Source organism: Ambystoma mexicanum, chromosome 6q (assembly GCF_040938575.1).
Source record: "Ambystoma mexicanum isolate Mex_15411 chromosome 6q, UKY_AmexF1_1, whole genome shotgun sequence".
NCBI lineage: Eukaryota > Metazoa > Chordata > Amphibia > Caudata > Ambystomatidae > Ambystoma > Ambystoma mexicanum.
Window position 1 is genome coordinate 910,994,543 of NC_090937.1, and position 12,938 is coordinate 911,007,480.

Here is a 12,938-nt window from a genome sequence, read left to right on the forward strand (position 1 = left end):
CGCAGAACTTCTTCTCTTGCTTCACTTACAACCGGTGGCAGAAGGGTAAGGGTTTCTCCTTTGCAAAACTGTTAACAAGCACTTGGTCCCCTGGATACAAACAAGGTAGCTTTAACAGTTCGATAGCGTTGATCGTTTGGCTGCTGTCATTCTTCTTTGACCCTTCCCTCTGATTTTTGATCTGTTGGGAAATAAAAGAAACACTGGTGTCATATTTGTCAAATAATCATGCATCTCATCTCCTAATATTTTTGCTACACTTTGGGCATACGTTTTTATTCGAGTGGGAGGAGCAAGGGGTACTCTCATGCAGTGCCCTGTCGCCAACTCATGAAGAGTCTGGTGGTGATCTGAGCCAGGCTTGTTTCTCAATCCAAATAGGTCAAGGGGTAGGCAATATAGCCATCCCTTCTTTAAAGTAAACTTTATCTTAGCTATCCTCTCTATAAGGAGTCTGTTTAAATGCTCACAAGTACAATTTTTCTGTGGATGAAAAGCAGATGAAAAACTTTGCTTTATGCTTAATAGAAGAGTGATTCGTTCAAACATTGGTCATCCCTAGGCTCATAAACCCCACAGGGACTGGTTTTTGCAGTTGCCATGAGAGAAGCTGTCACAGATGCTAGGTGTGGATTTTATCTTCCTCCTTTTTACTAATTGCCTTTTATATTATTTTCCTTTTATGCTCATTCATGCCATGAGGGTGACTGGATGCCTTGGTTCATCTTTATTATTGAAATGGACCTGCATCATTTTGATATTCTGTAATTTCTCATTTTTCTACTCTTGTCATTTTTGTTTAATTTCCTTGTAACTGCATCGGCAGAGCCAATTATGCTTGGACTTTAGGGGGAGTCCGGCGGCTCATACTGGCATTACACTCCCAGCTGTCTTTGGTTTCTCACACTCATGCAAATGTGCTGCAGAGTATTTCTTCACTTTCCCCTTCTACCTCCTTGGGGGATTGGTCTCTGAAATGCAATGATCAGACCATTTAATAGATGCCACCGCGAGTGCAGCAACCGTTTGCAGACTGAAGTCAGTCCAAAGTCTAGCCCGGCTAAGCTCGTCTGCGCAGAGTCTGTGCTCTGTGCACCCGATGCTGATGGTAAGGGACTCTCATGTTCCATTTTGCTTTCTTGGTTGCCTGAAACTACGATTTTTCCTGCGGGATGGCTTGATATGCAATCCTCTTTCCCGACAGTTTTTTTTTCGGATAGGCAGCCAAGAGCTTGCTTAAATAATGCTCGATCGTTCATTGCACATACATTAGAAATGTGCACTTTTATTAAGAATCACGACCCATATTTTTTATTTTTCACAGAGACGTGGCTTTCTGCCTCGACCAGGCCTGACTTAGTCCAGGTTTTACCTATGGCTATGCTATGCTCCATGTTGATAGAGACTCGTTGCGCCCAGGCAGGGGTCCAGCTTTGATATACAGGATTGGTTATACCTGTTCTCTACTGCCTGTGTCTGTCGATGCAGATATGGAGTATATGCTAGTTAGGATTATAATGAATGCTTCCTTTGTCATTTATTCTTGGTGTATCTCCCTCCTTCTTTTAATCTGTCAGTTTTTTGGAAAAGCTACCCTTAATGGTATTTCAGAATTGGCTCTACACCAAAAAAAGTATGTGTTTTAGGGGATTTTAATCTCTGGGCCGTGGAAAAATTGAAATGTGGGTGTTTGTTGTTTTTTTAGCTGACATGAATAATTTGCTATTAGAGCAACAGGTGTTAGAACCTACTGACATGAAAGGGCATACGTTGGATCTTATTTTTTCACCTCTGCAATTATTACGTGTTTTTTCTATCAATTTCTTGACAGAGTCTGATTACCATGTGGTTCCTTTCAAGTGTCAGCTTTCCAGAGATCCCAAACAGGCTAATCATCATATTAAAATCTATCAAAGAAACTGGAGGACAGTTGAACCAATTAATTGGACCACTACGATTATTTCTTATTATCATGTGATGGAATAAGAATCCTGTTCTGCACCATATGCTATTGCTAGACTAACCACAGCTTTCACCGCAGCAGCTAATGATTTAGCCCCATTCAGTGGATTACTAAACCAACATCTCTGTAAGCCTCTTGGTTCTCTACGGAATTCCATCTATTCCATCTTTTGGTTTGCCAAGCAGAATGCAGGTGGAGAAGGCGCTATGACCCGCTCTTGCAAGAAGAGTTAAAATAAAACAGCGTGCCTTATATCATAAACCCCTTAAGGTGGGCAAATTGGCTTATTGTGTGACCTCTATACAATCCGCAGTTAACGTACCAAAAAAACCTTTCCAAATAGTGAAAGAACTCTCCAATCCCAGCATGACTCCTGTAGCTTCTAGCTCACAGGCATTGTGCAATAATCTATCAAATTTTTTTTTTAATAAAATTGAAGCTATCAGGGCTAATATTTCAAATATTAAGATTGCAATTCGGTGAGTAATTTGCATGAAAATCTCTCCGAACAGCCAATACTTAACAACGTTGCAGCAAGATCCTTTTCCTTCTTTGATTCCACCAATGCCTCGGATATTAGCCCGAAGTCTGCATCGACTCTTGATGACATTCCCTTGCATCTGTTTAAATCCGTATCTGAGAGCCTTTATGAGGTTATCTCGGAAGCCGTCAATTCCTCATTTGCATTTGGACAGATTCCAGTTATTTTGAAGAGGCTCTGGTAATCCCTTTATTAAAGAAGCTGTTACTAGACACGTCGGTTTTCTCCAGTTACCATCCAATTTCATTGCCTATGTTCCTAATGAAGCTTATAGAAGCTGCTGTTATCCCTCAGCTTCGTTATTTTCTGGTGGGTCAGGATGTCCTAGATCCTTGTCAAATGGGCTTTCGCCCTTTGATGGGCATAGAGTCTGTCCTGGTTGCGGTATTAGACAATCTTACCATGATCGAAGATAGAGGTGGTACAGCAGGTCTTATTTTATTGGACATGTGTGCTGCCTTTGACACCTTTGATCACCGGATCCTTGTATCTAGCTTACAGTGGGCTGGGATGTCAGGGTCTTTCTTGAACTGGGTTTGTGCCTTTTTGACCTCCTGAGTACAATTGGTTTCTCTTCCTGCTTATAGGTCGCACTTGCAGGTGTGACTTGCAAGGTTTCACAGGGCTCGGCCCTGCACCCGCTGCTTTTTAATGTATACATCCAGCCACTGGCTGCACTTACTTGGTCTTTTGGTTTCCATTTCTTTTCCTATGCAAATCTTTTTCAGGATGGACCTAAACCAGGCAGAGACTGCTGCCCAGCTGAGGCTGTGCCTTGACGCTGTCAGGGACTGGATGGTAACCAATAGGTTAATGCTCAATGGCGAGAAGACCAAAGTTTTAGTCATTGGACCTGCTGTTGCCTCAGATAGCTGAACCTCAGATTTCTGGCTGCTGTTGCTTGGCCCATTACTGGTCCCAGTAGGGGTGGTTCAGGAATCTGTGTGTAAACATATCTTCATCTGTAGCTATGGAGACCCAGACTAACACTATCTGTGGGCTATGCTTCCTTAAATTGAAGCAGCTCAAGAAAGTCCTTCCTTTGATCACTGAGGTTCTCCACGTTGATGTGGTTGCAGCTTGCCTTAATGGCAGCATTGACTATAGCAATGCCATCTATCTTTCCCAACCTGTATACCTATTTCACCATCTACAGGTCCTGGAGAATGCCGCAGTTCACCTGGTTAGGTTCATTCAACATAGCGATTGTGTCATGGCAGCTCATCAAGCCCTGCACTGGTTGCCTGTTTTGGCACAAATCCAGTGTATTATCCACTGAGCTTTGCATGGGAAAGGTTGCCAGGTTATTCAGGACAAACTACAACTCTACTGCCCGGCACGTTTGCTAAGATCTATGGACACAGCGCTATTGATGATGCCTAGCTACCACAAAGAACGAGTGGGATTCAGAGTATTTTCCATCACTGGCCCAGAACTCTAGATCACCTTGCTAGTGGTACTACGGCGCACCAAAGATTTTGAGCTATTTAAAATCCCATCTGTTCACTTAAGCTGACGTCTCTCGCTTAGTATCTGTGCTGCGCCATGATGCCTTTGGTGACTGCTCATTATAAGTGTCTGATTGATTGATTGAAACATCTAATTAAGAAAAATGTGGTCCATTATCAGACCATAGGACTTTGCATACACCTAATCTAGGAAACACCTCATGTACGAGAAATTTGGCAGCCCATGTGGCATTGGGTGCGTGCATGGACCTGCCTCAATTCATCAGGAAAAAGGACACACTACTACTAGCATATATCTGTAACCATTGCACGTTTGCAACATATCACATACTATATATGCAGATGCTGAAAGCGACCTTTTGGGTGAGGTATTGCTCCTCTACTGTTCGCAAAGGTATGTCCTGCTGTATATTTCTGACAGACGATGCAGTTTACAATAAACTGTGCAACGTGTTCTAACAGATTTTGTGAAAACCAGTCTTCTGTGATCATGACAGCAAGGCTCTCTCTGGTTGTATTTGCGTGATACTGAAGGTGATCCAGCTCAAATTTTTCAATAATGCTAGAGGTGTAACTGGCTTTCCATTACTATCTTGTCTCCATATAGCCCCCTTGGAGGATGAAGAACACCCTGTCTTTTCCATAAATCCTGTTCTTCTTGCATAGCTCTACCATACAGCTCAATTAACTCTACAATTGATAACATATTAAAGCCTTCCTTCATCATCATACATCATTCTGACATTTGCTTAGCGCTCTCTACTTCAATATTAGAAATATTTGGAAAATATGATGCTCTTCTTGATTCAACATCTGTGGCTTCATTACAGCGAGAAATCATGCCTGCCCTCTTAGTGTGGCCTACACACTTCATCACAGTGATAGCTTCAGTACCTTAATAAGCTTGTCCAATAGCGACTGGTGTGCCGTCTGTGCAGAGGAAACCTCTCCTTTTCCAACATGACAATCCTACATTTATGCTAAACGTCAAAAAGGTGGAGTCAGATAACACTGTAACTTCCTCATCCTCATATCTCTGGAGTGCGGCGATAAGCGCCACTAATTCTGCAGCTGGTTCTGAACAATGTGAAGGCAATCTTGTTCTTGTCACTACCTCAAATTCACCATCCTTTTTAACTTCACTACTCCCAATCTTGTTTGTCTTTCTGCTGTCGTTTGGTCAATTTGTGAAGAGCCATCAATGAATATATTTTTCCCCCTCTAGAGCATTTTCTCTAACGTGGGGCATATCATCATAAAACTCACATTGTACGATCATGTACATAATATCCCTTCTCTACTGGTTCTACTATAAATGTTGCTGGATTCACTACTCAACATCTAACAATTTTGATCAGTGGGTTAGAAATTATCACCACATAACCTAATGCTCTTTATATAGTCAATCTGCTTTTAGGGTTCCCCAGAATGGTGAATAAGGTATGTTCGGCGAATAATGTCATTGAGCATGTCAATGTAATATTGCATCTTTATCAATTGCAAAAGCAGAAGCACTAATGCCTGTTCTCAGGGCTAATGACCTATCATTACTGGTTCTAATATCCCACTGTAATAAGCAAATGGTTTATGCCCATGTCCTAATGTGGTTTTCTGCGTGAGTAATGCTGTCAACACCACTCCATTTGAATGTGAAAATAAGTACAACTCTTCATTATACGCTGGAATCCCTAATACTGGGGATGAACAAATCACCCTCTTCAATTCTACCAATCCTTCTGTCATCTTGTCTTTCCATGTGATGTTTTCTTTACCTATGTGTGCTTCTTTATGTCCTTTCAAAAGTGGTCTTGTATGTGTAATGTAATCGAAAACCCAGGCCCTGCAATAATTACATAGGCCTGGAAATTGTTGCATTTCCCTCACTGCCTTAGGTTTTAAAGTTTTCATGATTGCTTCTGCTCTCTCAGGTCTCATTTGTCACCCCTCTTGAGGGATTAGCTGTCCTATGTACACAACCTCTTCCTGGCAATACTGTAATTTTTCTTTGTCCACTTTGTATCCTTTCTCTGCCAGTACTGTCATTAACTGGACTAAGTCTTCTCTGCATTTTTCTTCTGTCTCACTGCACACTAATTTCTCATCTACATACTGAATTATTGTGCTTTCAAGTTGTACATTACCTAGGTCCATTTGAAGGACCCTATTAAAGATTGATGGTGACTCAAAGTACCCCTGTGGTAATCTTGTATGTTTTCACTGCTGATTTCTATCCGAAAATTAGGTCTAATCTTGGGAGTTCTCATGAAGGAGAATTGAAAAGAAAGCATTCTTAAAATCTGCGACTGTAAAATATTTATCGGCAGCTCGGATTTTACGTAATATCTTAGCTGGGTTCGGAACCAGAGGAAACTCTGCTTCGACAATATTGTTTAGGGGGCTTGGATCATGAATAAATCTCCACAACCCCCCCATTCATTTCTTCACTGGGTACAGAGCCGTGTTACATGTGGAGTCTGATGGTACTATTAAACATTGCTGTACTAAAGTGGATATGCTTTCAAATATACCTTCATTTGCTTTTCTGGATAAGGGGTACTATTTTGTTTGTGGTAATATTGCACCTGGCTTAAGCTTTATTTTAACTATTCCTGCTCCACTCAATAGAACCACGTCATAAGGACTGTTGGCCCATAAAAAGCTTGCCACTTTTTCTAAATCTTCCTGGAAAAAGTGTTGTTTTTTTCTTACCAATGCCATTCTCTGTGGTATTTCCCTATTCTCAACTTTTATCCAATAAGTAAACATATGAAAAATACTAATTCATCGTCAGATCTATCAACTTTAAATAACTCTTTGTCTGTCAAGTCTGTTAGTCTATATCCTTCATCAAGAGATATTATTGCTCTCCATGTTGTTCTTTCATCATCCATCAAATAAACAACCACTCTTTCCTCTCTTACCACTGCTGCTTCTGGTTCTATGGGAATACCCTGTCCTTCTTCATCATCCATAGGTATTTATTGGCCTAAATAAAAAATCATTTGGTACCCTCGTCAATTTACCTAGGAAACCATGTCAACAAAATGTTTACTCCATAAAAAAATACTTCTGTGTCTAAAGGTACTCCTCGCAATGCTTTTTGACCTGTACATGCTAGAATACATCCTCTTACATTCATGTAAAGTATCCCCAGAGTGGAATGTATTCCCGGGTCAGTAAATGATATTGTCATTTTAAGTTTTGTCATCGAGTCATGTCCTAATATGTTAACTGGTGTCTGTGATGAATACAATAGTTGCATAGACACGTCATGTTCTCCTATTGAAATTGGTAATTCGCCAGTAAATTGAACCAAACGCATAGCCCCAGAGAATCCCTGCACATTCATGGCAGTGCCAGATATTGGATACTTTCACTCTCAAAAACAAGAACGTGTCGCTCCCGTGTCCACAAGAAACAAAAATGTCTTGCCTCATATCATTTATTGTACATTAACTTTGTTTGAAGGGTCCCTTGCTTTTCACATCCCCATCCATTAGAGGCCTAATGTCTTATGTAAATATCATTTGTAAATCTACAGAACAATCCTGGCCACTTTATTACCAAGAAATACAAAATTATATTTTTTTCAATGTAAAATCATATATCACCACTTAGTCATTTGTTTGTGATCTATATTCTCAGCAGCACAATTGTTTTCATTTTTCTTTTTTTAAAAAAAATGTTATTTTAAACAATGGTATCACATAAACAATCTGTTTGTTTGTACATCAATTAATTGTTCGCAATTTAATCAAAACACAGATTCATTGGATCTACTGACTGTTCTCTCTATAAACTTGGAGGCAACAGAATAATCTTAAAAACTTCAAATATACCTGGTGACACTCAATCATTAATCCAAACACTCCACATTCATCTAACTACCAACATGTTTCATTCCTTGTACAGTTATTTATCCAGTTCATCTAAGAAATTCATCAGAGGGATGTACATCAACAACTGGTTATGGTAAACAAACACAACTTTCACTTCCGATCGTAGCAAGTCAGTGATCTCTGTACCACTCCCTACCTGTTTTACTTCTGGGCCAACAACAGTTTACATCCTATCATTACCATGACCCTTGGTTACTCTTGGGGGTATGGTGTCTCTGATAGTACTGAACACTTCAGGTCGTTCTGTGGGCTTTCCTATTGTGGATTTAAATTAATTTCTGTACCTGCAAAAGGATTTCCTCCCACCACTGTTACACTCCCTATCCTGGGTGTAGGTGTTTGTGGGGCTCGTGTATTCGCACTGCATTGTGGCATTGTCATCTGTTGTGTTTGCATAGGTACCGGCTGTGGTTGCCCTTGTGGCTACTGTGGTTGCAGCCGAACGTGCTGCGTTTGCTGTATTTGTAGTGCATCTGTCTGATATTGTGTGTGATCTTGGGCATAATACTATGGTGGTTCTGTACTATACTATGGAAAACAGCCCATCCCTAACTAGGAGCTTGCAGGTTTTTCTGCATACCTCCTCTACTTCTCGCTGACAATTCCAACACTGTTGAGGGTTTTGAAATCTGCCTCCTATTGTACTCGTCCTGATCTACTGGGTACCCTACATTGATTGCCAGTGTAGGCTGTAACTCTTGGGTAACCACTCGGTCACCGTCCATCAGTACTGCTCATTCTGTGGCAACAGTTTTTTCTGAACTAACTTTGCTTCCTCAAGCTTCCTATTCTTAGCTTTGTTCTTATTCTTCTCTTGTAACAGTCAACAATGATGTATGATAGTGAACTTTATTTGTGCCCATGGTTTCGCTTCCATCCATACCTGTTTATTCATCTGCCTTTGCACTGGCTCAGGCAGTCCTGACATAAAATATGATAAAATAATGCTACTGTTTTATCCCACAGTTCTCTCGTCTCAGGATACCAACACTCTTGAATCACATGGATATAAGCAACAGTATCTTTGTTCTCTCCCATTTTCCGTGTCATAATCACTCCCATGTCTAACGTATTAGGGTACTGTACTCTGAGTGCCCTCCATACGTCTGCTCTTCAAATATTAAATGATGCTTCATCATGAATTGTGTTTTGTGCTGTCAAACTCACATATCTGGCTCATCTCCAAATGTCATCAGCTCTCTCCCCTAGGATAGCTGCAAGTAGGCCTTTTACATCACCCACTGCTAATGTCATTCCCACTGTCATTTTTTGTCATTTTTTCTAGCTCATAAACCCATTTATCCACTCCTGCAGTCAAACTAGGTAATATACATTTCAAATTATTTGTATCCATCTGTGGCCACTGTATTTATTGTGGTCGTCCTCCCCTTTCCCTAAAACCAGGAATTGTGGAAATCCTTTTCTGAAATTGTATCCACCTACGCTTCTCATCTTGTAGGTGGGACTAATTTCGCACGTTCTTCTTCACCCTGGCAATGACCTGAATCCATTTACATATGGTGGTGACATTTCCCCTATGCTATGAGACTGTTCTTGTTGTTGCTCAGGATATGATATAAGTTCTGGTGTTCTTCCTTCTGGTTCTTATAAATCTGACCACTTTACCGCTTTCTCTATATTTGGGTTTGTCGAAGAGCCAAATGCGCACTCTCTTGTTTTCTTCTCTTTCTTTGTTTGACATCATTAAACCTCAACTGGAATGGCTGTTATCATTTTCCTTGTCATCAATATCTAGTCTGTTTTGGGACAATGTTCTATACTTGTCCATCATTACGTCATCCAATTGACCTTTTGTTTCCCTCAGTGGAGATCCTTTGATACTCATACTCCTATATAATTCCCTGATCTTTTCTCTATACCTTCTGCCTCATGCTCAGCAGCCCATGTTGGTACTCTAGTTATCTTGTGCAGCAACCTTCTGTCTACTTCCCATCATTCTCGTTCTTCAACTGGTATTACACGTCTATTAACAATGTGATCTATTTTGTCATCCCTTTACCCCTACTTCTTCCAATTCCCTTCTCCTCTTGCTTTTCTAGTCTTCTCATCGCCCTCCTCTTTTCTTCCTCTCACCTTCTCTGCAACCTTCTCTCTTTCAATCGCTGTGTTTCTATTTACTTACATTTCTTCTTTTCCCCATCTTTTGTCTCTCTTCTTTGTCTACCCTTTCCTCTTCTTTTTCCTTTCTTTCCTGTTCCTCCTTTTCTTCTCTTTCTTTAACATCATTGATACTCTTTACATCTAATTTGAGTAATATATGTCCTCCCATCTACTCATTCTGTACAATTGCTACTTTGCCGATTCTATCTTACTCTCCCTTCAATCTCTTGGTCTTTTCTTCTATATCTATTAGTTTGTCCTGTTTTTTGTTATGTTCGTAACTGTTTCCTACATCCCGACATATATTTGCATTCTTTAATCTTCTGTACTATCTTCACTGCTATACGCTGGAGCATATATCGGGTTAATATACCCAGCCATTTCTTTTAACCCCTTTAGAGGATAGAATCCCTGTTTCTCAGTGGTTGCACTATTGTCTTCAGTAGGAGAAAGAGAAACTGAGGGTGCTACCCCCTCCGCTTTATGCTGATTGAGCATCCAAGCCCTCTCGGGAGGGTCATCGCTCTCTCACTCTGATACATTTTTCATAGCTCTAAAATAGCTAACCTTCTTTAACTTCTTCTCTGTGTACACAGCATACAAGTATGTTGTCATATGATGCAATGCTGGTCTTGATAGGGAACCCTCTTGAGGCCAAGGCATAAACATTTTGTCAGCTGTGCCTCTTACCCATTCAGCGTGATATTTCCTAATCTTAGATGTGTACCTCGGTAATGTTTTGCACAAGTGTAGAAGAGGAGTATCCTCCATGATGGAAAGTCTTTTTTAACTGTCAATACTTACCGGACCATTTATTCTGCTATTAATTTAATTAATGATATCACAACAATCAATTCAGGCAAGCACCATCAATTGCCGCCCATTTACCAAAAACAATTCTCCAAACAATTTTCAAGCCTACACAATAATGTTCTTTTTGCTTTGTCATTACAGTTCTATCGATTCTCAATGTCCTGCTGTTTGATTATTGACAACCTAAAAATCTTAGTTTGCTGTTTTTTCTCTCAACTGTTACCCTCCTATGATTGGCGCCAATGGCTTGTTTTTACATTCTGATTAGCAGTCCAATTATTACTATCATTTTGTGAGGAAGGATAGCTCAGGGGCAACACATTTGTCTTGGAAGCAAGACAATGCAGTGCAACACAGGTTTGAATCCCATTCCAGTGCTTAGAAAACACTTGTTGGCATTAAGCGTGTTATAAAAGAAAAATTATAATTACAATGTTTACCCTACAATCTAAATTATCATATCTACACTAACATATTCATAACCCCAACCAAATGTGCACAACAATTTCTGCGATCATATTTCTGACTGTCTCTAGTAAAAGTATCTCATCCCAATTTTAACCCATTTTGGTGTGTAAAATGTATCCTTCATATGGGCCTTGCCTCAGGAATCCCTACAAAATACCCCACTTGGAGTGTGATGCGTTCCTTTCTATCTCTTTGAGAATACTTATTGTGGTATCTCTCCTTAAATCAATGCTGTTACGTTTCACCACTATATATATATATTTACACATGCGTTACAATCCCTCCCTTCTTATTTGCCACTTTTGATGTTCTACTTACGTCCTTTGCTCAGCTCAAGCCCTTCGGTATCGACTCTTCCCCAATCAACCACTTCACTATCAGTCCACGGGGCATCCCGTGGCGATCAGAGAGGAATGTCATCAAAGAGGTGCCTGCCGACCATCTTGTTTTACACGCGTGATTCTTCTGCTCTCCACAGGAAACTCAGCGATCTTCTGGCTAATGGTGAAATAAATAAATCATAGAGTCTGGATCTGAACCATCCACATCGCTACAAAAATGCACAGTAGCACCTAAAGCGTTCCAAGTGCCGAATGGGATTACCACAATAAAGGATCTCAGGGTCAAAAAATTGGAAAAACTATGGCAACATTACTTTGTTATCTTTTCAATAAAATAGGGAAATCTGGCAAACAAACAAATTGTAGCTCACACACTCTTAATGCATTTCAGTTATGCCAAAAAGCTTTATACCTCAATGTACGTCAGCTATGATGTCATCCTGTGTGGCAAACAGGAAAATCCTACCAGGCGGAGGGATTGGTTAAGGGAACATATATACCTGAGTTATATATAAGCGTTAGTATCATCATTGGCTGCCCCTTATTTAGTAGACACACCTTGAACTACCTCTAACTATGTAAAATACTGATAACAACATAACATCAGCAGCAGATAGGCTTCTGCAACAATGTATGGTCCACCATTACATAGGCACGCATGATTGGCTGGTCCTCTCTTCCAACCTTGGACATTCGGCTTGTTACCAGCACGTAAGCAATGAAAACCAGGTGCAAGGGAACAACATCAAACTACTGCCCTCCTTAGCTAATTAGCCTACCATCGCTCATCAGTTAGGCCCTAAGCCAGGCATTCTTCTCTGTAGATTACCTTGATGACTGTTCTCTTCCTTTGACCTTTAAAAAGGTGTGAAGGTACATTGCTATCTTCCTCTGGAGCTTGCTCAATAGGCCTTGTCTTCTGGTCTCATACTACGTGTGAGGAGACCATGATTTTGTCCATTCTGTCCCTCTATTTAGTGCTATTTGATTCATTTATTTTGGGTGCTATTACTCTCCTCTGCCTCTGGAGACTTGGTTGGCCAGTATTGCATGCACTTTCTGCATCTTCGATTGGTCAATAATTGGCTTTCACAATTATTCACTCCTTTACTTAATCTAAGATAAATATGTATTACGTACATGGTGTATCCTCTTCGACTCCTGTCATGCCTTTCATTTGCTTCTTGCTATATCATCCTTGATTCTGAGCCAAGCAAATAGCCTCGGTTCTACACAAATCTGTATTCCAGTGCCTGTCAGCTCTGCAGCCGTGGTTTCTCTTCTCAAGGCTTCTTGCTTAATGTTACCAATGCTGATGCCCAT